Source organism: Cnephaeus nilssonii (genome assembly GCF_951640355.1).
Source record: "Cnephaeus nilssonii genome assembly, chromosome: X".
Lineage (NCBI taxonomy): Eukaryota > Metazoa > Chordata > Mammalia > Chiroptera > Vespertilionidae > Cnephaeus > Cnephaeus nilssonii.
This window is the reverse complement of record NC_137071.1, coordinates 35,184,132-35,206,352: the sequence shown is the minus strand read 5'-3', so window position 1 is coordinate 35,206,352 and position 22,221 is coordinate 35,184,132. Positions and strand designations below refer to the sequence as shown.

The following is a 22,221-nucleotide window of genomic DNA, read 5'->3' as shown; positions in this document are numbered from 1 at the left end:
ATCCTCTATTCTACTGTTGAATCCCTGTAAATTATTCTTTATTTCAGTTAGTGTATGCTTAATTTCTTAATTTCTGGTCTTTTTTATGTCTTTGACATTCTCACTAAGATCTTTGAAAATCTCACTAAGTCCCTTGAATCGCTCATTACGATCCTTGCGTAACCTTATAACCATTGTTTTGAATTCTATATTCAGTAGTGTGCTTGCTTCCATTACTTTCATTTGTAACATGTTTGTTTGTCTCTGCATTAAGGCTGCTTCCTTATATTTGTTTCTATGTATTAGGTAGAGTCGCTATGTCTCCTGGAATTGGTAGAGTGGCCTAGTGTAGTAGGTGTCCTGGAGAGTCCAGTGGCTCAGCCTCCTCAGTCACCTGAGCTAAGCACTTTAGGTGTGCCCCTGTGTGGGCTGTGTACATAGTCTTGTTGTAGTTGAATCTTGATTGCTGTTGGCATCACTGGGAGAAATTGACCCCCCAGGCCAATTGGCAGTGAGCTGGTAATACAATGGAGGAGCTGCTGTGCAGGAGATGCCCCTATGGAGCAGGACTTGCTTCAGTGGGGCTTTGGTGCTCACAGAGTCTGCCCCTTGAGTATGTCGCTTACGGATGTGTAGAGTTATACTCCAGTATGATCTGAAGCTGTCCACCATATGCAGTGGCTCTGGGGCCTCCTGGAAGGTGCAAAGTCAGCCACTGCCTGGTGCCACCCAGCAGGCACTATAAAGAGATATGCAGATGGATGCTACTTGTATTGGGCTAGGAAGAGCCCTGGCAAGGCCCAGCTGTGAAGCAAAGCAGGCTGGTGCTAGTGCTGGGTCTCAGGCCTTTTATTGATAGGTTTGGGGCATGCTGACAGCAGCTGCTTCATGTTTAAGATATTTTAGCAAAGTCTGAACCCTGAGCCAAGACGGGTTATTCATATGAAAAAGCAATTGCAAAGAGCTTGGGTGGGGCTGCAAATTGTATGGGATGGGGTTTCAGGGAATCCCCAGTGAGGAGCAAACAGTGTGGATCACACTGATGGAAACTAAGATATGGCTGCCTGTCAGCTCTGTGATGGGGGAGGTGCTAGCACAGGAATGATGACCCCCATGAGCACCCCAGTCTGAGAGAAAGCTGCCTCCGAGCTTCTGCCCTGATGCCCAATAGTCCAGTTCCTCCCTGTATGTCCCAGGACGCCCCCTAAGCCACCGCCTGGCACTGGAACTCAGAGGAAGTTGGACTGTATAAGTTCGTGTGGGAGCCTTTTAAGAGGAATACCTGGGATTCCAGCAGCCTCTGTGTCACTCAGTCACAATCTGCACTGGTTTTTACAGCCCAAAGTTATGGGGACTTCTCTTGCCAGCTCTGGAACCGTGGGATAGGGGTCTGGTGTGGGGCTTGGACCCCCTGCTTTTCACAGGAGGCCTTGGAGATATCCCTCCTGTTTAAAATATGCCACATGTGGGTGTCGGACCAACCCGTTCCACACCTCCGCTCCTCCTACCAGTCTCAATGTACTTTCCTAGTTGTAAGACTTCCATTCACCCAGATTTCAGGCTGTTCTAAAATATGTTTGTACTGTATTTTAGTCAGGTTGTGGGAGGTGGTGAGTACCGGCATTTACCTAAGCCTCCATTTTAGTTCTTTACCAGCAAAGAATTTTTTAAAAGCCTATGTAATCAATTGCTATTCTTATTGTGTTTATACAAATAAGACCAAATTAAAACTACACCTAATGCAGTCTCTGATAAAAATGAGGGTGATTTTAGGGAGAAAAATTGTGTTTCAATGGAAATCACATTGCCCAATTGTGAATATTGGGCTCTAGTGCAGTTGATTGTCTCTAAAGTTTTATTTTTACCAATAAACTAAAGTGGTTCCTGAATTCTTCTAGTTGCCTTAACCCTCCAAGCTAATGCTTCATTTTTTCCCCATCCTCTGACTTGGAATTATTAAGAACTACTGATACAGTGTCAACCATTCAGACTTTATCTCAGCATCTGTACTATTAAATTGTCACTGCTTGATTTCATTCTGTTGTATGCGGCAGGGATGGCACCATGTGTCTGACCGGTGGGGTCAGACCAAACCTGGGTTCAGCAAGCTCGCTACTTGGATTCTGGCTAGGAAAGAATTCAAAGTCCTGACCCAAACTGTAAGAGAACATTTATTTGGTAAGTTAGAGGTAAAAGAAGTAATTCCTAGAAGAAATGGGCTTAGGAAATGAGTTTTGGAGGTAAAGGAAGGGCCTTTGGAGCTTAGGAGTGAGGAAGCTAATGATAATGTTCCTGGGAGGGAAAGTGGACTGAGTTTTTGTTTGTTTGTTTGTTTTTTTCTTTTTTCTTTTCTTTTCTTTTCTTTTATTTTTTTTCTTTGGACTGAGTTTTAAGGGCAGAGATTTTAAGGGAAGTCCCGGGGAAAGATCTCAATAGAACATCCAGCAATTTTACAGGTGTGTCCTCTCATGGTCTCAGTCTCCACTGATTGATTGGCCAGCACCAGGGCAGGGGGAACATTATTCAATATAACTGATGTCAGCCATGGCTGTTTTTTTTTTTTTTTTTATCTAGGCCTGGAGCTGAAATGCAACTGAAGCATAGATTTTATTGTAAAGGATTAACTAGCTAGTTTAAGACAGAAAGGGAGGGGGTTCGGAGAGGATAGAGGAATCTTGGCCTGAACAATTAGAACAGCCATAAATCAAGGACAGAGATTTCTCTGGCCTGAGCAGTTGGGGTAATAAATCTGTGCCAAGAGAAAAAAAGAGGCCACTTTACTCTTTTGGGCAGAGAAGTCAGGGGTTTCATTCTCAAGGCTTGACAGGATAAGGTTGCTAAGTACCATAGGTAGATCAAAAGTAACTCCAACTTGCATATGTAATACTTTAAACAAACAAACAAACAAACAAAAAGTAACTTCAACTTGAACAGATAAGATGAATATGTGAAGGACAAAGAAAAGACTCAGGATATGGGGGGAAAAAGGAAACATTTTCACAGAGGATAGAGGAATGTTGCAAAATAAGAGAAAATAAAGAGGGAGCACCATGTGGGCTTTGGCCTTAGCAGAATGACCAATGAGGAAAGCCCGGGGGTTCTAAGTTGGGGAAGAGACCAATTAGAAAGGGTCATGTTCAAACAAAGAACCACAGCCTTTATAATGCCGCAAGACAAAAAGAAAAAAGCAGTGGCCACCCTCTGCCAAGCGGGACAGAGTTATAGGATTAGGAATTTAGGATTATAGTTTTAGAGATAGTATCTGCTTGCAATAAAGTTTCTGTATTTCTCACCGACTACCTTTTGTCCTTAGATTCATTCTTCAAATCCATCTGGGCAAGAACCCAGGAAAGGAATCACCCTTGCATGCTGCTCAATAAAAAAACGCAGATCATTATCTCTAGGGAGGAAAAGTCAGGGAGTCCAAACCAAATGACCAGTGATATGCTAGGGGAGGAAAGGTCACCTTGGGGGCAAGATCCCACCCTATATTTGATTTCCATTCCTAGGCACTTGGGCTTTCCACCCTGATGCCCTTGTATACCTAGCCCATCATCCTTGCCCTGCTCATATCTGTCTGTGTACAGCAATTCCAGCAAAATAAACTTTAAGCCTTCTCCAATTTGACAGTCTTACAGACTCAGAAACTGGTTTGTAAATTACTTTGATTATCAACCTGTTTTTTTCTTCTGTTTTAATAGGCATACTCCTATTAATATTTGGACCCATGGTACTCAATTAATTAAAACAATTCATTTATTCTTGTATAGCAGCCATACAGCTCCAAATGGTACTGTCTGAAGGATACCAAGCCCTCACTCCCATGGGAAAAACTCCTTATTTGGGGCCCTTGGATGGATATCGGCAGTCACCTCCCTCAGCTGATAGCTAGCAAGTATGGGAACCCAAAGCCCACAATGACTCCAATCAACTTGAAGCAGCCAGAGTGGTCTTCACCCAAAAGTCTCCAATGAATTGGGTTCTCATAACTTGAGGGGGGGAAGTTAGACATGAGTAGCTGGGATGAGGCCTGCCCTGGGGTCCTGAACAGGGGTTGGACCAACATTGCCCAGTGGACCACCAGCAAATCTCCAGCAGTCAGGTTCAGAGCCAACAACATGACCTCAATGCCAATGTGACCTTACTAAGGCCCTGGGCTAATTATAATAAAATTTGCATTTTGGTTTTTACCCCCCCCCTGTGGGTTTTTCTGTATAAGTTATGGGCATGCCCAGAGAAAGATAGTTTTTGTCAATCATCCCTGAATGCAAATGAAAGGCTCCACTCAGGAAACCCCTCTTTTAAACCTAGGAGTTGGAAGCCATGCTCTCTCTCTCACAGGCTCTACCTCCAGGGAGCAAGGCCATGCCATTCCCTTTCCCTTTACTCTTCATTTCCTCCACAGGCACATATCCCCCAACCTCTAAGGGTCCCCATGAACCTTGCAACCAGGGCAGATGGGCAGCAGCAGCTCGTTCTGGGTGAACCCCCTCAACCTGTCTCCTTTTCTCTGAATTCCCAGTGAGCTAAAGCAGCCCGGCCACTCTCTTTCGATTGGCACATACCTTGTTTGGGATGTATCTTCAGTAAACCCCATTTTGCTTTTAAAAACAGATAAATTGAATTTTACTCCTTCTAAGAACCTGTAACAACAGAAACACCATCTACAGACCTCAATAAAACAAAACAAAACAAAACAAAACAAAAACACATGCAAAAAAAGATTCTGGGCATAAGATTCCAAAAGTCACATTTTTTTCTCTGTTTAAGTCAGAGGCCAAGAGTTAAGACAGTGTTAGTTTGCATACATCAATTTACTTCATGGAAAGAAGTCTTGATGAACTAGCAATGCAATGATGGCTGCAAAAACTATCACCTAGCTTTGATAAAACAGACTTCATAGAGCAATTTCTGACAGGAGTGTAGACTCTAGTGACTTCATGCTTTAAGCACCAGACATACACCAGTGTTCTGTAGCAGGCAATGCTTATTGGAATCAACACCTAGCTTAGGAGCCATGACCATTGCATTAGGCAAAAGTGCTACAAATTTCTGAGGAAGGAATGTCCTATAGGAAAAGTGCTACAAATTCTTGGAGTAAGAGGGACCAAAGGAGATCAGCCTATTGTAGGAGTAGTAGGGTATCAACACTCCTTATTGGTCTTTAGTTGCTGGCTTCCTTCTCCAGTTTTCCCCTTACCTCTAAGACTCTAGGAAGAGCTTGTTGAAGAAAAGACGCTGAAGGGCAGAATTTTTAGTGACTGAGTTAGCCAAATGTTTACTTCTGTGGACCTATCTAGACCTTTTTGTAACAAATAAAGAGGGGTTGGCATGTTTTGGACATGACTTTTCTTAAACCAGTAACAAAAAAGTCCCAGGGCACTGATGTTAGAAGCTACCCATTGTCTTCACTATCAGAAAAGTATAAACAAAGAATGCAGAAGGCTCATGAACCTTGAGCTCTGGCAAGGGCCAAAGCTATGTACCAATTGTTTAGTTGAGACAATGGTGGCTCAATCAATTTCCTGACCAAATAGTCTCAAAGAAAATCTTTACTAATATTTACTGACCTTTAAGATAGTTTGACTGTTACCGGAATTGCCTGCCTGACTAAAGGCAATATGTGTATCCAAAATTGAATAAAAGGTTGGCAAGGCCTGAGCACCAGCGAAGTCCTTCCTCTAGTATTGGACTCTCTGCCTGGCCCCCCATTATTTCCAAATTATTATTTCAGATCCCGAACCCTGAACCACACAGGACATGGCTCACACACACTGAGACTGGCATTCTTCCAGACTTGGTGAGTGCTCATCAAGCTGCTGCCAGCCTCTCAGCTTCCTCCTATGGGTCTTTGCTGAAGAGAGTTGGAGAATTGACTCAAAAATAAAACTGTTTATCCCAGCCCTGCATAAATAAATGTCACTTTACTATTCCCTGCATCTGAATCACTAATTCTACCTAATAAAACAGTAATATGCAAATTGACCGCACCTTCTCTATGCCCGAGCCACGCCCACCAGCCAAGCCATGCCTGCCACCCAATCAGAGCGAGTATGCAAATAAACCCGACCAAGATGGCGGTTAATTTGCATACATAGGCACCCTGAGCTGACCTCCTGTGACGGATTGCAGGGAGCTGGGGTCCGCTCTGGCACCAGACCGAAAGCCTCCACTGGAGGCTTTTGGCCTGGAGCTGGAGCAGACACCCAGCTCCCCACTTTCGATGGATGGTGGGCGTGGCGGACACCCAGCTCCTTGCTCTGATTGGATGGTGGGCGTAGCAAGTGGACTCCCTGCCATCGAAAGCGGGGAGCCGGGTGTCTGCTCCGGCTCCAGGCCAAAAGCCTCTGGCCTGGTGCACGAGCAGACTCCCTGCCATCGAAAGTGGGGAGCTGGGTGTCCACTCTGGCACCAGGCCAAAAGCCTCTGGAGGCTTTTGGCCTGGTGCACGAGTGGACCCCCTGCCATCGATTGCAGGGAGCTGGGGGTTTCTTCGGCCTGGTACACCAGCGGACCCCCTGCAATTGATCACCTGGGCAGTGAGCTGGGGGTCTGCTTTCGGCCTGGTGCATGAGCAGACCCCCTGCAATTGATCCCAGGGAGCTGGGGGTTGCTTCGGCCTGGTACACCAACAGACACCCTGTGATTGACCACCTGGGCAGGGAGCTGGGGGTCTGCTTTTGGCCTGGGCAGGAGCGGACCCCCTGCATTTGATTGTAGGGAGCTGGGGGTCCGCTCCTGCCCAAGAGGCTTTCGGTCTGGACAGGCCTGGGCAAGGGCTGAGCCGGTGATCAGAGGGAGCTGGAGAGGCCTGCCCAGGCCTAAAGCTTCGGCCAGAGGCTTTAGGCCTGGGCAGGGCCCAGCCCTCCATTGGTGTGAACTATAGAGGAAACACCTTTTCTGACTGCACATTGGCTAAGCTTCCTGTATGCCACTGGTAATATTCTTAGTAACTTGGGTAATAAGAATCCAAAAAGGTGATCTAGGGTTTTTCCACCACACTTCTGGAGAAAAAAATGAAGGTCTACTGCTGGAAGGCTAAGAAATGTCATATCCTGCCCTAGCTGGTTTGACTCAGTGGATAATGCCTCAGCCTGCAGACAGCAGGGTCTGGGTTTGATTCTGATCAAAGGCATGTACCTAGGTTGCAGGCTCCTTCCTCCCTGGCCGGAGACCAGATCAGGGCTCATGCAGGAGGCAACCAATCAAAGTGTTTCTCTCTGTCTTTCCCTTTCTCTTCCACATTCTCTAAAAGTCAATGGAAACATGCCTTCAGGTGAGGATAAAAAATAAATAAAGAAATCCATATCCTATAAGAGACACATCTTGAAAATGCCTAAAGAAAGTTGTCATTTTTTCTTGAAGGGACTGGAGTCCGTGTTGATGAAAATACCTTGGTGGCTGCGGTGACTGACAGAGGCTGCAGCAGTGGGGTGATGGGGCTGGTGCCTTCCCCTGATCAGCCCGGTTGCCTCCCACAAAGGGAGGCCAGACTGTGGCTTAGGTACGCTCCCTGTGGAGTGTGGGCCTAAGCCGTCAGTAGGACATCCCCTGAGGGCTCTCAATATGTGAGAGGGCAGGTTGGGCTGAGGGACCCCCGACCCCCAGTGCACGAATTTCATGCACTGGGCCCCTAGTCTATACTAATAAAAGGGTAATATGCTAATTAGACTGGACATCTTCACGACAAAGCTATGGTGGCAGGGCTGAGGCAGAGGTGGCAATCAGGCCAGTTGGGGAGGGCAGTTAGGGGGCGATCAGGTTGGCAGGCAGAGGTGGTTAGGGGTGATCAGGCAGGGAGGCAGGCGAGCGGTTAGGAGCCAGTGGTCCTGGATTGCGAAAGAGATGTCTGACTGCTGGTTCCAGGCTCTGTCAGATCAGGTCTAAACTGGCAATTGAACATCCCCCGAGGGGGCCCTGATTGGAGAGGGTGCAGGCCGGGCTGGGGAACTCCCCACACTCTGTGCACAAATTTCATGTACCAGGCCTCTAGTATCTTATATTTCACTGATCCTTGTTTATCTTTGAAGGTGTACTCAAACATTTCCTAGTCTCCTGAATTGCATACAAATCAATGAATATTTGAAAAAAAATGTAAAAAAAACCACCTAAGGACATTTGTGTGAGAAATTATGTCATCAGCTGGATGTTTATGGTTTAAATATTACATTGTAGCAGGAAATAATTTGCAACTACCATATGGGACATGCAAGAAATATCACATTACTTAATTTACTTTAAATCAAATGCTATCTGATTTTTAGGCCCTGTTCTGTGAGACTAGTGGGAAATTCAATCCCAAGTCATTATGGGTTCCTCACCCTTACCCACTAACCCAGTCATCCTCAAACTACAGCCCCCGGGCCACATGCGGGTGTTTTTGCCGTTTTGTTTTTTTTACTTCAAAATAAGATATGTGCAGTGTGCATAGGAATTTGTTCATAGTTTTTTTTAAACTATAGTCCAGCCCTCCAACGGTCTGAGGGACAGTGAACTGGCCCCCTGTTTAAAAAGTTTGAGGACCCCTGCACTAACCCCTCATGCTCTTGCATAAAGAAAAAAAAAGTCGGCCAGCATGGCTCAGTGGTTGAGCATTGACCTATGAACCAAGAGGTCATAGTTCACTTTCCAGTCAGGGTACATGCCCAGGTTGCAGGCTTGATCCCCAGTGGGGGTGTGTAGGAGGCAGCTGATCAATGATTCTCTCTCATTGATGTCTCTATCTCTCCCTCTCCCTTCCTCTCTGAAATCAATAAAAATATATTAAGAAAAAAAGTGGAGGACTTTTTAAAAAATATGTTTTTATTGATTTTTAGAGAGAGAGGAAGGGAGAGGGAGAGAGACATAAAAACATCAACGAGAGAGAAACATCATCAATTGGCTGCCTCCTGCACATCCCCTACTGGGGATCTGACTGGGAATCGAACTGGCAACCTCTTGGTTCCTGGGTCAATGCTCAAGCGCTGAGCCACTCCAGCTGGGCAAAGTGGAGGACTTTTGTAGAAAAGAAGTATCCAGGAATAAAAACTAAAACTGACTGACCCCCCCTTTTTTTTTTTTTGGCATCCTGCCATAAAAAAGTTAAGGTAGTTTTTCCAGTCTTTGGTCCACAATAATTATCACTTGTATGCCCATTGTCCAAGCTGGATCTTTGGAATCCAGCCCTCAGAGGGCTCTTCTGCCTCTGAGTTATTCTTAGTGTTAATGTAAAAAAAAAAAAAAAAAAAAAAAAACCACATTGAAACCTGTAAAAAAATTTTGTGAGTTTATTTGAGCCAAACTGTCGACAATTGCTGGGAAGCAGAATCTCAATGGATTGGGATAATGCTCTGGAAAATAGCATTATTTTATACATCACATTCAAAGGAGGAGACGTAAGTGGGTTACATGAAATCCATTGGTGATAGATTAGGGAGGTGGGAGAAAGCAAAGGTCGGGGGTGGGGGGAGATGGAAACCTCTGGGATTGGATAAAAAGTGAAACGATGAATACATGCTTCTTTTACATAGGTGGGTACAGGATAGTTAACAGTGGACAACATGATAACAATAACAATGAGGGAATTTGTGGTCTTGCCCTGCTGCCATTTGTTGTGCCCTGAGGGGTCCGGAAAAAGGGAAGTTACAAGTTACCCTAACATTCCACAGGTATGTTATCTTAGGTGCAAAAAGACATTAGGCTCAGTTAATATTGAAGTTGATCTTTGTCAGGGAAAATACTGGTGTAGCACATGACTATCCACTATAAACTACTTTTAGTTAATTTTTTTAATTACTTTATTGATTAAGGTATCACATATTTGTCATCAACCCCCTCTCCCCGTTCCCTTCCCAAACCCTCCCACACGCATGTCCCCCTCCCCCTGTTGTCTGTGATCACTGGTTAGACTCATATGCAAGCACACAAGTCTTTTGGTTGATCTATCTCCCTTGTCCCCACCCTCCTCTACCTTCCCTCTGAGGTCTGACAGTCTGATCAATGCTGTTCTTGTTCTTCAGTCTATGTTGTTCATCTTTTCCCCTAGATGAGTGAGCTCATGTGATACTAGGAATACACTTATAGGAACCGAAAATGAGACAAGCAATAATAGTTATGCTGAGAGGTAAATGAATCAGTCTATAGTGAGTTTCTTTCTGTGCCAACAGTTCTTTTGAGTCCCGGTTTCTATGTCCAACAGTTGTTTATGTGTTCATAACAGCAATGATATTTCAGTTCTGGATGGTGGAGAAATGGTGGTATTGCAGGACCGACCCTCTCTGGTTTGGTCCTGGGCAATCTGCAGTGACGCATATCTGCTGACTGCTAGTATGGCAAGGCATCATCAGCATCTTACATCTCTGGACTGTTTCTCTTCTGACTTCATGGCTGGAGCACTCCTGTCAATTCCTCTCTGTTGCAGGAATCCACATGTCTCGGAGTTGTTTTCTGAAAATATACAAACATATTCTCGACCAAAAGTTAATAAAGGAATATTTTCTATAAATTTGACTTGCGATCCTTTTTCATTTTTTTGCCCAAATGATTTCCTTTGGCTTGTTTTGACACCATGTATGTTTTACCTGGGTGACTTGCTGTTAGCATTACAAATGAAAGTTAATTTTCTAAAGTAAAGATTTTCTAGATGTAATTTATTTGCAGGATATTTTTCCTTACATGATATTCGTCTACTATCCCTCCTTTTTTGGTTTAAATATTGGGAGGCTTTTGGAAATTTTATGCTGTAATCTTGATAGCTTTTAAATTTTACTTTTTTGCACTAAAATGTGACTGCTTTAGGATCATTATATGTTACGCAATTTTACCATGAGATGAACTACCAATAAAAATTTTAGTTAACACTTTAGTAACAGCTTTTTTTTGTCCAGTACAATTGATTTTTCTAGAGTATTTGCTTATTTTGATTGGCCAATTTAAATTAGTCTGAAAACTTGACTACTATTTTACTGTCAAATTTAATACTCTAACAACCACCTTGTTTTACCCTGTAATTATTAGTGGAGAGGATTATTTGCCTTCTTGAGTAGGCCCTGAGCATTCCTGGTGCTAGGCTGGATTTAGATATCCTAGAACCCAGTTCCCCGGATCATGGGTACAAGACATCTCCATCAAGTCTTGTTGCAGTGAGGGGGGCATCTACTGTTGGCCAAGTCTCTGTTACCTGGGTCCCGATTTGAGCTGGGCATGTGAAGCTGAGCAGCCATGAGGGCAGGAGATCTCCTTCAGCAGGGGTGAGGGTTCAGGCCCCTGCAAACTTGGGGGGGTGAAGGTCTGTGCCCCACCTCTGTTGACCCCCAAGTTCTCTCCTGATGGCCCCTATGCGACTGTGCCTGTCTTAGGTTGTTCCTTCCCTGAGGAATCTTACCCATCTCTGGCTAACCAGCCATCCTCCGGGGCCAAGCAGGGTGATGTGAGGTTTAGTTCTGTCTCCTTGGTCGCCTATGCCTCCATGGCCTCCACGCCCAGCACTTGCCTTGGGATCCCCTCGCCTGCTGGCAGGGTCCCAGCACTGATCACATATCTTGTGGAACCCAGGTTTCTTCTCCAAGGAGGCCCAGCACACCCCACTGGGCGAGAGACAGATCCATGGTACCAGCCATCACGAGGTTTCAACCTTGGCATGAACAGAAGCTCAGGCAACAGCTGTGGACAATTGGATTGTGAGAAGCAGGTCCCTCTTGGCCAAAAGGGCAAGAGGGGCCAATTTAGAATGCTCAGGTGCCTTCCCAGGGGGCCCTCTACATAGTGGAAGGGATTAAACCCTTTCATGTCCTTTTTAAATTGCTGCCAGACATTCAAAGAATTAGTTTGTAAGTTTGTTTGGGATAATTATATAATATGCTGTTGTAATTCTAAAATATTTACAGATGTGTTACATTTGTCTCCAAGCACCAAACAGATGATCCCCCCCCCCCCCCCATGGGCGTGAGGAACTATTATAAGTAATGGGGGTGATCCAAATCTGGGAAAAATTTTAATGACAGTGTAGAATAATATCATGTAAGGATATTCTTTGTTCTAGTCCATGTCAATACCCTTTCAAACTGGCTGTCTATTTCTTTTTGTATAGACAAGGTCTTAGTTACATTTTCTGCACTTCTACCGCGGGCAAGTAGTGATAGTAGTGACACCCTTTCTTTGGTGTCCACACAAGCCAGAAACCTCTCTTTAATTTTACACACAAAGGGGCATTGTTTTGATTTTGTGTCATACAAAAGGGAAGCTGAGTGGAGACCCCTGTGTGTTTATACTTTCTTGCCCCACCCATGGACCTCCTGGATGACCAAGGTGTTTGGTATTATTGGTAACTACATTAGTCAGGGGATCAGCCCACATGAGTGGTCTTACCCATGAAGAGTCAGGAGCATAAGTCCAAAATACTTACCCTCTTGTCCCGGGTAAAATTACCTTACATCTGATGATTGCTAGCATGGCTGGAAAGGCGTTCTCGTGCATTCTTGGGTTTCTGGTTACCTCACAATTTCTTCCCTGAGGTTTGACATTCTGATTGATGTTTCTCTGTTTCTGGATCTATTTTTCCCCCCATCAGTTTATGTTGTTCATTATATTCCACAAATGAGTAGGATCATGTGATATTTATCTTTCTCTGCCTGGCTTATTTCACTAAGCATAATGTTCTCCATCTCCATCCATATTGTTGCAAATGGTAAGAGCTCCTTCTTTTTTACCGCAGCGTAGTATTCCATTGTGTAGATGTACCACAGTTTTTTAATCCACTCATCTACTGATGGGCACTTAGGCTGTTTCCAAATCTTAGCTATGGTGAATTGTGCTGCTATGAACATAGGGGTGCATATATCCTTTCTGATTGATGTTTCCAGTTTCTTAGGATATATTCCTAGAAGAGGGATCACTGGGTCAAATGGGAGTTCTATTTTTAGTTTTTTAAGGAAACTCCATACTGTTCTCCACAGTGGCTGCACCAGTCTGCATTCCCACCAGCAGTGCATGAGGGTTCCTTTTTCTCCACATCCTCACCAGCACTTGTCATTTGTTGACTTGTTGATAATGGCCATTCTGACAGGTGTGAGATGGTACGGCATTGTTGTTTTGATTTGCATCTCTCTGATGATTAGTGACTTTGAGCAGGTTTTCATATGTCTCTTGGCCTTCCTTCTGTCTTCTTTCGAAAAGTGTCTATTTAGATCAGTTGTCCATTTTTTGATTGGGTTGTTTATCTTCTTTTTGTTAAGCTGCATGAGTTCCCTGTAAATGTTGGAGATTAAACCCTTATTGTTGACATCATTGGCAAATATGTTCTCCCATGCAGTGGGCTTTCTTGTTGTTTTATTGATGGTTTCCGTTGCTGTGCAAAAGCTTTTTATTTTGATGTAGTCCCATTTGTTTATTTTCTCTTTAGCTTCCATTGCCCTAGGAGCAGTATCAGTGAAGAAGTTCTTTTGGCATATGTCAGAGATTTTTCTGCCTGTAGATTCCTCTAGTATTTTTATGGTTTCCTGTCTTATGTTTAAGTTCTTGATCCATTTTGAGTTTATTTTTGTGTATGGTGTGAGTTGGTGGTCTAGTTTCATTTTTTTGCATGTATCTGTCCAATTTTCCCAACACCATTTATTGAAGAAACTGTCTTGACTCCATTGTATGTTCATGCCTCCTTTATCAAATATTAATTGAGCATAGCGATTTGGATCGATTTCTGGGTTCTCTATTCTATTCCATTGATCTATATGTCTGTTCTTGTGCCAATACCAGGCAGTTTTGAGAACAGTGGCTTTGTAATATAGCTTGAAATCTGGTATTGAGATCCCTCCTACTTTATTCTTCTTTCTCGGGATTGCTGTAGCTATTCGGGGTCTTTTTTTATTCCAGATGAATTTTTGAAAAGTTCGTTCTAGGTCTGTGAAGTATGCCATTGGTATTTGAATGGGAAGTGCATTGAAATTATAGATTGCTTTGGGTAGTATGGACATTTTGATGATGTTGATTCTACCAATCCATGAACATGGTATGTTCTTCCATCTGTTTATGTCTTCCTCTATCTGTTTTTTTCAGTGTTGTATAGTTTTCCGCGTATAGGTCTTTTACCTCCTTAGTTAAGTTTATTCCTAGGTATTTTAATTTTTTTGGTGTGATGGTAAATGAGATTGCTTTTTTAGTCTCTCTTTCTGTAAGATCATTATTGGTGTATAGAAATGCCATAGATTTCTTAGCATTTATTTTGTATCCTGCTACTCTGCCGAATTCATTTATTAAGTCTAATAATTTTTTGATGGATTCTTTAGGGTTTTCTATGTACAGTATCATGTCATCTGCAATTAAGGACAGTTTTACTTCTTCTTTTCCAATTTGGATGCCTTTTATTTCTTCTTCTTGTCTGATTGCAATGGCTAGTATTTCCAACACTATGTTGAACAGGAGTGGTGAGAGTGGGCATCCCTTTCTTGTTCCTGTTCTTAGGGGAAATGGTTTTAGTTTTTGCCCATTGAGTATGGTGTTGGCTATGGGTTTGTCATATATGGCTTTTATTATGTTGAGGTATGATCCTTCTATTCCCATCTTGCTGAGAGTTTTTAATCAAGAAAGGGTGTTGGATTTTGTCAAATGTTTTTTCTGTAACAATTGATATGACTATATGGTTTTTATCTTTCAATTTGTTTATGTGATGTATGACGTTTATTGATTTGCGAATATTGTACCATCCTTGCATCTCAGGGATAAATCCTACTTGGTCATGGTGTATGAGCTTTCTGATATATTGCTGGATTCAATTTGCTAGAATTTTGTTGAGGATTTTGGCATCTATGTTCATGAAGGATATTGGCCTGTAATTCTCTTTCATTGTGTTATCTTTATCTGGTTTTGGTATTAGGGTGATGCTGGCTTCATAGAAGGAGCTTGGAAGTGTTCCTTCTTCTTGAATTTTCTGGAATAGTCTGAGGAGGATAGGTTTTAGCTCTTCCTTGAATGTTTTGTAAAACTCCCCTGTGAACCCATCTGGCCCTGGACTTTTGTTTGCTGGAAGTTTTTTGATGACTGCTTCAATTTCTTCAATAGTTATCAACCTATTGAGATTTTTAGTCTCTTCCTGAGTAAGTTTTGAAAGGTTGTGTTTTTCTAGGAATGTGCCCATTTCCTCCAGTTTGTCTAGTTTGTTGGAATAGAGTTGTTCATAGTATTTTTTGACAATCCTTTGTATTTCTGTGGGTTCTCTTGTTATTTCACCTCTTTCATTTCTGATTTTGTTTATTTGGGTCCTCTCTCTTTGCTTCTTGGCGAGCCTGGCTAGAGGTTCATCAATCTTGTTTATCCTTTCAAAGAACCAGCTCTTGGTTTTGTTGATCTTGTGTATTGTTTTTTTGGTCTCTATGTCATTCATTTCTGCTCTGATCTTTATTATTTCCTTTCTTCTGCTCACTGTGGGCTTTTCTTGTTGCTCCCTTTCTAATTCTTTGAGTTGTTGAGTTAGATGATCTATTACCATTTTTTCTTGTTTTTTGAGATAGGCCTGTAGAGCTATACACTTCCCTCTCAGGACTGCTTTCATTGTGTCCCATAGGATTTGCAATGTTGTGTTTTCATTGTCATTCATTTCCAGGATGTTTTTAATTTCTTCTTTGATCTCATTGATAACCCAATCATTGTTTAGTAGCATGCTATTCAGTTTCCAAGTGTTTGAATTTTTTGGAATGTTTTTATTGTAGTTTATTTCTAATATTATGCCATTGTGGTCTGAGAAAATGCTTGATATGATTTCAATCTTTTTGAATTTGGGGAGACTTTGCTTGTTACCCAAAATGTGGTCTATTTTTGAGAATGTCCCATGTGCACTTGAGAAGAACGTATATTCCATGGCTTTGGGGTGAAATACTCTGAAGATGTCAATTAGGTCCATCTGATCTAGTGTGTCATTTAGAATTGCTGTTTCTTTGCTGATTTTTTGTCTAGAGGATTTATCCATTGATGTCAGTGGTGTATTAAAGTCCCCTACTATGATTGTATTGTTGTCGATCTCTCCCTTGATATCTTCCAGAAGATTTTTTATGTATTTGGGCGCTCCTGCATTGGGTGCATAAATGTTTACCAGAGTTATATCTTCTTGCTGGATTGATCCCTTTAGTATTATGTAGTGGCCTTCCTTATCTCTTATTATGGCCTTTACTTTGAGGTCTATTTTATCTGATATAAGTATCGCAACCCCAGCTTTTTTCTCATTTCCATTTGCCTGAAAAATGTTTTTCCATTCCTTCACTCTCGGTCTGTGTGAATCTTTTGCTCTAAGGTGGGTCTCTTGTAGACAGCAAATATATTGGTCATGTTTTCTTATCCATTCAGCTACCCTATGTCTTTTGATTGGTGCATTTAATCCATTTACATTTAATGTTATTATTGATAAGTACCTGTTTGTTGACATATTTTTCCTTAGTGTTTATGTTTCTTCTTGCCTTTCTCTATCTTCTTTTTACAGCAGCCCCTTTAGCATTTCTTTCATTGCTGGCTTGGTAGTGATGAACTCTCTTAGCCCTTTTTTGTTTGTGAAGCTTCTGATTCCACCTTCAATTTTGAACGATAGCCTTGCTGGATATAGTATTCTTGGACTCAGTCCCTTGTTTTGCATCACTTTGTATATTTCATTCCATTCCTTTCTGGCCTGGTGTGTTTCTGTTGAGAAATCAGTTGATATTCTGATAGGAGGTCCCTTGTAGGTAACTTTCTGTCTCTCTCTTGCAGCCTTTAAGATTCTTGCTTTGTCGTTGGTGTTCGTCAATTTAATTATGATGTGTCTTGATGTCGATCTTTTGGGGTTCAACTTGTTTGGGACTCTGTATGCTTCTTGGACTTGGATAGTTTTTTTCTTGCCAATATTAGGGAAATTTGCTGTCATTATTTCTTCCAACAGGTTTTCTAGTCCTTGCTTCTCTTCCTCTCCTTCTTTTATCCCTATTATTCGAATATTGTTTCGTTTTTTTGTCATCCCAAAGCTCCCTTAGGCTCTCCTCTTGCTTTTTAAGTCTTCTTTCCAGCTGCTGCTGAGTTTGTGTGTTTTTTCCTACCTTGTCTTCTAATTCGCTGATGCGGTCCTCAGCCTCTTCTACTCTACTCTTTAAGCCTTCCATTGTGTTCTTTATTGCAGCTATGTCGTTCTTCATCTCCTCTTAGTTAAATTTTTAATTTCAGACCATCCTTTGTGGTTACTTTAGATTTTTGAGTTTGCAAAACTGCCATGCAGGCCTTCCCTGAGCTAGTCAGGTTAGCATGTGGCCTTTTTTCCTGTTCACAGGGTGATGACTGTAGCCTAGTAGGAAAGTGCACATAGGTGCATATATATGTAGCCCCTTTTTGGGGCAGGAAAGTTGGATCATTAATAACTTGAACTGGTTTGTCTTTGTCTTACTGGATAGGGACCTGCCCAGAGTGGGTCTTCTCAGGCCAGCCTGTAGTTTGTAGGTTATTGACTTCACGCAGGAAAGATTTAAAATATATATTTTTTATTGATTTCAGAGAGGAAGGGAGAGGGACAGAGAGATAGAAACATCAATGATGAGAGAGAATCATCGATTGGCTGCCTCCTGCACACCCCTCACTGGGGATCGAGCCCACACCTGAGTATGTGCCCTCGACAAGAACTAAACCCAGGACCCCTCAGTCCACAGGCCAACACTCTATCCACTGAGCCAAACCAGTCAGGGCACTGCAGGAAAGATTTTTAAGCTGGGGGCAGAAGAAACAACAGGGAGAGACTAGGTGGGGCTGCTTTGGCTCTCTAGAAATGTTATGGAAAGAAGTGTGTCACCAGAGTCAGAGAAAAGGGGCCCTCAGGCTAGGTTCAAGAGTGTACCCAGGATGAGCTTCTGCTGTCCATTGCTCCCCTGGTTTCAAGTCTTGTGGGGGCCCCTTAGAGTTTAGGACAGTGATGGTGAACCTATGACATGCGTGTCATCACTGACACGCGTAGCCATTTCTGATGACACGTGGCCGCTGAGGCGGCCGCATGCCGAGGATAAAATATTTGCTGCTCCTGAGGATGAAATATTTGTGAAATAATCTTTTTTCCTCAAAGTGACACACTACCCGAGTTATGCTCAGTTTTTTGGTGAAGTTTGACACACCAAGTTCAAAAGGTTGCCCATCACTGGTTTAGGAGATGCATGCCTGTGGGGGAAGGAAAAGAAGAAGAGAGCGTGCATGTTGGGACCTTCATTATGAGGGTTTTTAAAGGCTGGGAGTTTAGGGGAGGTCTTAAGGAAGGATCTCAATAGAATATTGATCACTTTTTCCAGGTTTGATTTTTCAGGGTTGTGGTCTCCACGAACCTTGTGACAAACAAACAAACAAACAAACAAACAAACAAACAAACAAAAAACCTTATGACAGAGCATCGGGGTCATTAATCATTGCAGCTGGTTCTGGCCTCACCTGCCTAGCTTTGCTGCTTTTCTTGGCCTGGAGCTGAAATGCAACTGAGGCCTAGATGTTATCTTTAGGGAGGAAAGGTCAGGGGGTCTAAACTGCAGGACCAGGCATATGCTAGAGAAAAAAAGGCCACCTTGGGGGTGAGGTCCCGTGCCAGTTTTACCTGTTGCTGGGCACCTGGGGCTTTCCACCCTGGTGACCTTCTGTATCTGGCTGTAAATTGCTCGGCCATTTAACTATCTGTCTCAGTTTCTCCATTCCACTTGCTAAGGAATTGTCCTATCTTCTTACTATCCTGCCTCTTTTGGAATAATGAGGCAAACATGCTAGAACACAGACTAAATTATATACACACCTGGCCATGTAGCTCAGTTGGTTAGAGCATTGTCTCAATACACCAAGGTTGTGGGTTTGATCCTGGTCAGGGCACATAAAAGAATTAACCAATGATTGCACAAATAAGTGGAACAACAAATTGATGTTTCTCTCTTCCCCCGCCCCCCGCCCCGTCTTCCCCTCTCCCTCTTTCTCCCTTCCTCTCTCACTCTAAAATAAATCAATAAAATTGGGATGATATTGATACTGTTGTAATAACCTGGTTATTATTTAACATGAAAGGAGGAAAGGGAAGGCCAAATAGTATAGCTATGTAATTTATAAAGCTTTGCCAAAAAGCTGCATTTAACATTCTCCAAGACTGATGATTGATGGGGGAAGGGACTAGACTCAGTTAGATGCATTCCCATTAATGTCTGAGTGACATGGAAAGGTGATTGTTTGTTAATCACACCCGAAAGGGAGTCAATGGCCAAGATGGGCATGGTCACCGAAACGCGAAATCTAAATATATAAACTTCCAAACAAAGGAAGTTCCTTTTTCTCCCACTTGGGACTCCTGTGGCAGGGAGATGCTCTCCCCTGTGCCCACATAACCCATGGATATGATGGACTTCACACATGGACTAATGAACTTTAATTAACTTGGATGCTGAACCAACACGCCCGGCTGCAACATGGAACGGAAGCTCTGGACACTGGCCTTATTTCTGGCTCTGCTTAACTCCTAGCTTCACCTTTTCCAGGACTGGCTTAAGGAGCAGGGGACTTTGGAACCTGAAAAATGTAACTCCACACCAATAAAATCTTCCACATCCCATCTTCCCATGATGGTTTCTGAAAATGCTTATTTCAACAGTACCCCAAGAAACTCCACCTTGTTCCCACTCGTGTCTGGGAAATCTGATGCATTAATTCCTGCTGCAACAATATCATTAAAAAATTATATACACATATTCTAGAAAACCAGATGAACAGCAGTGTTCATCTGTGTACACAGGACCAGCTACATAAATTGCAGAGCCCAGTGTAAAATGAAAATGCAGAGCCGAAACCGGTTTGGCTCAGTGGATAGAGCGTCAGCCTGCGGACTCAAGGGTCCCAGGTTCGATTCCGGTCAGGGGCATGTACCTTGGTTGCGGGCACATCCCCGGTGGGGGGTGTGCAGGAGGCAGCTGATCAAGGATTCTCTCTAATCATCGATGTGTTTCTATCTCTCTCTTCCTTCCTTTCTGAAATCAATAAAATATATTTAAAAAAAAATAAGGCCCCACCCCTAGGGTGAAGGGTCAATGGGTTGGTAGGACTCACTTCATGTCCCCTTTGCCCGCTCTGGGCTGATGGCGCAGCGCTGCACTCTGTGCCACCAGACCTTCTTCTGTTAGGGCACGTCTACAGCCACAAGCAAGGGGCAGCTGCAGGTGGCTTTGGCCACGCCTCCTGGAGGCCGCCCACAAGGCTGTCAGGTGGAGCTGTAAGTGCCCGAGCACCAGCGGTGCTTCTGGTACCTGTGCTGCAGCTGTGAGGTGCGCACACACCTTAGCTGCTGGAGCACCTGGCCAGTCCAGAGCATAAGAAAGCAACAAACCGATTTTGGTGGGAGGTTCAGATGAAAGAGAAGTTTCTCATCTCCCCGCAAGATTATGCACAATTCAATAAATCCACGATGAAATGTTTGGATTCCTATGAGGAAAAACAGGATGATCAAAGAGATGGCAGCTCATATCCAAGAGGTGGAACAAGAAGCAGTGCCAGACCCAGAAGCTGGAAAGGGACAACCAGTCAAGTAAGTAGCCTCCACCTCACAGTGGCCCTCATACTTGGACCTGCCACCTGCCCCAGAGCTTGACTGGATGGAGACAGGACAACCTCTGACATTCATTGGTCATCAGGTGCTACACCACCCTGGATGGTCCAAGATGAGGAACACAGCTCTGGGAACCAACAAATAGGACCCTCCTATGAAGACTTTCTTAAAGAAAAGGAAAAACAGAAATTAAAGAAACTTCCCCCCACAGACAGAGTTGGGGCCAACTTTGACCACAGCTCCAGCATCAGTGCAGGCTGGCTGCCCTCTTTTGGCCGGGTCTGGAACGGACACTGCTGGCAATCCTGGCATCAATTCAAAACTGAAGCTGCAGCAAGGAACAAACAGCAAAGAAAATGGTTTCATAAGGCTCAAAGCCAAGTCAGCAAACCCACACCTGCTACTATCCTTTGTGACTGCCTCACTTTGGAAAAAGACATACCCACTTATTGATTTAATAAAGTTTTATTTTTTCAAAATGTAAAAAACAAACAAACACAGGGACCTTCTCACTATGGGGTCACATACCTATGAAGCCGGCCCTGCTTGTGACTCTCAACCAGGTGATTAGGCTTTGCACCTCACAAATTAAATCTCCAAATAGGAAAATAATAGATATTTCCCACAGAATTAGCAGCATCCCACGTAGCAACCACAAGGGAGCTCACAGGGGTTGTACAAAGTGGAAGGTTTTTATAGGAAAAAGTGTGGGACAAAGGAGCTATTAGCAAAAGAAAAGAAAGGATTATTTTTAGATCAGGAAATTTTCCTGGGGGAAGGAAGGTAAAAGCAAGGGTTTTATTATGCAGATGACTCTTCTTCCTTTGGTGGTGGTGGTGGCGGCGCAATGGAGAGGGCCCCTGTGATAGATTACTTTTCTGGTGCTTGACCAGAAAATTCCAGACTGGTTAATTAAGATTATATTTCTGGAGAAGGTTGAAACTGCAATTAGGTCAGGTATTTAGTCTAGGTTTGATATCATAGGCTTTAGCACAAGTGATGCCATTTGGTGCCTATGGTTTTACCCTGTTAATGTAAAAAACATTCAAACTTGTGAAGAATTTTTGTGAGTTTATTTGAGCCAAACGTCAACAATTGTGGGAAGCAGAATCTCAATGGATTGGGATAATGCTCTGGAGAATGGCAGTTTCCCCCCCCCCCACTTTGTTTTATACATTCCAATCAAAAAAGAAGACATAAGTGGGTTACAGGAAATCCATTGGTGATAGATTAGGGAGGCGGGGAACATCTGGGATTGGATAAAAAGTAAAATGATAGACATACTTCTTTTTCTTAGGTGAGTGCAGGATAGTTAACAGTCAACCGTTAACTCAATAACAATGAGAGGATTTGTGGTCTTTGCAGAGTGGTGCCTGTGCTTTGGAGGAGTCTGGAAAAAGGAAAATTACTTTGACATTTCAACAACCTGTTATCATACATAGATGCAAAAAGACAATAGGCTCAGTTAAGGTAAAGATTGACCTTTGTCAGGGAAGACACCAGCCTAGGACATGACTACCCACCATAAACTGCTTTTGTAATGAAAAGTTTCAATTTCAGACCATCCCTTTAGGTCTCTGAGTTTGAAAGGCCACCACAAAGGCCTTCCCTGAGCTAGTCAGGTTAGCATACGGCCCCTTTTTGTCCATAACCTTTAATACATATTTCAAATATCTATTTAGCCAGGACAGTTTTTCACCTTGCTTTAGACA

The 22,221-nt window shown here is 43.2% G+C and overlaps 1 pseudogene across 1 annotated transcript; it reads left to right on the top strand.

The window, feature by feature from the left end:
• Positions 1-20,042: 20,042 nt before the first annotated feature.
• On the top strand, positions 20,043-20,962 carry LOC307095280 (centrosomal AT-AC splicing factor-like; annotated as a pseudogene). Its single transcript has one exon. The product of its transcript is annotated as a centrosomal AT-AC splicing factor-like (transcript).
• The last annotated feature ends 1,259 nt before the right edge of the window (positions 20,963-22,221 follow it).